The following is a 2,082-nucleotide window of genomic DNA, read 5'->3' on the forward strand; positions in this document are numbered from 1 at the left end:
CACCCTCCCAGTCCTGGGGAGTTATACGGCTACATGATGGTGGGTACTCTAAACACCCCCCAGGAGTCGGCACTACAGACTCCAAACCACCCCAACCCCACACCAGCTGAGATTACCCCAGTGGAGTCAACACAGCCCAGTCGGCTACATAGCTGAGCCCCTTCCCCCATGTCGTTCTATGCCCCTTCCCTCATGCCGTCAAGAGGCCCTTCTGCCTCACAGAGCTGTCGGCGTACTCCTGTGCAGTCAAGACTTGGCCAGCATACTAGCTCGACACGACACAGTAGAGCAAGCGTAGTAGCAGGGAGAGCGGTGGGGGATGCATGGCACAGTGCTTTGGGAGGGTGGTGGTGGGGACGAGAATGATTAAGATGATTTAGACGTGCCTTCAGGTGATGGTACGATCTACTATGACATCATTCAGACAAGAGGCATCTTGATGGATGCACGGGAGAAGGACATCATGGCCTTCATGCGCTCTATAATTGCTAACAATTACAGAGATTGCTTTATTCACTACAAAGATCAACCAAAGAGGTTGGCTGATGAGACCCTCGCTGCTGTTTGCTCTAGGTATCCTAACCCCCCCAATGTTCAGTTCACAAATAAATGGGCCAAGTCAAAGATTGTTTCGATACTTAGCAATAAAAGATCTTCGCTTAAGAGGCATGCACTAGCGGAGCTTGCCAGGCTCCAGGGAGGTCAACCACCAAGGGGCCCGCCCCACACCGCTCACAAGCGTGAGTGGAAGAAAGCAATGAAGTCAGCGAAGGAGGAACCCAGTCTAAAGCACGTGGAGGCATGAAGGATCCAAATGGAGCAATATGGAAGCGTGCATTTTGGAGCAGGGGGTGTTGAATCATGGGAGGCCCAGTTTGTAAGTATCGATCTCAAATTATATTGTTTCTGTAGTTTATTAGAAGGTTGTTTCTTTGTACTAACCCCTCTGCAAATTGTGTCATCTTGCAGCTTGATATCGTGGGCAGGTACCCTACTCCTGTCGAGACAGCCTACCACCACCACCATCACAGAGGAGATACATGGAGGCACTTCTATAATGACGGGTTGATTACTGAGGAGCAGTATATCCGGGCTACTGGAGAGTCTCCCAAGGTATTTAAAAGTAATTAAATAATGTCAATATTATAGATAAAGATTTGATTTTTCATACATTGATATATGTTGTCCCTTGTTTACAGGACCCTGCACAAGAAGATGAGGAAGAAGACGAGGAAGAAGGAGGCAGAGAAGGGAGCGCAGAAGGGAACGAGGACATGGAGAAGTTAGATTAGTTGTAGAAGTAGTGCTAGCCACTCTTTTTTGTACTTAGCCACTGGAGCTTTGTGCCTCTTGTATATACACTCCTCTTATTTTTGGTACTTGAAGCCACAGGACGTGGCTTAGCTTCGTGCTATATGTACATACAAGCACTTTTTGAGCTATCAATTAATGCCTTGTAACTAAACGTTTTGGAGTTGTAATGCTTTATTTGGAATTATAATTAATGTCGGCTATAGACGTGCTTGCAAGAGTGCTAATTAAAATGCGGTTGGCTGTAAGAATTGAATTACACAATGTGGAAATGGGATTCCTGTAACTACATAGCATACACAACATACACAACATTCTATTCAAGCACACAAAATTTAAAAAATATTATGTAGCGCATCTATATACGCGTATGTCTATTCAAGAAGCGTCTATTTACGCATCTATAATTGCATCTATAAACACGTCTATGCATGCGTCTGTCTGTTTTTTAAAATTTCTATATGCGCATCTATAGGCGCGTCTGTTTGCTATCTTTTAAACGCGCCTTTAGACGCGGGTCTGTAGATACGCTAATAGATGTGCAAATAGACGCGCCCGTAAGTTTTTTTTTTAGTTGAGTAGACGCATCTGTGTGCGCGTCTGTAGGTGCTTTGTCTTGTTGTGATTCCACACGTCCCACATCTTTCTCCACACATCCCTCCAATTTCTACAAACAAGATGGTCTCTTTTCGCTTTGAGCGAATCAGGTTTGATTATAAACTTTCCTTGATCTAGTTATGAGATATTTTGTTCCACTATCAACTTGATTAA

This window comes from Cibotium barometz, chromosome 39, assembly GCF_041138505.1.
Source record: "Cibotium barometz isolate CiBa-2024 chromosome 39, ASM4113850v1, whole genome shotgun sequence".
Classification (NCBI taxonomy): Eukaryota; Viridiplantae; Streptophyta; class Polypodiopsida; order Cyatheales; family Cibotiaceae; genus Cibotium; species Cibotium barometz.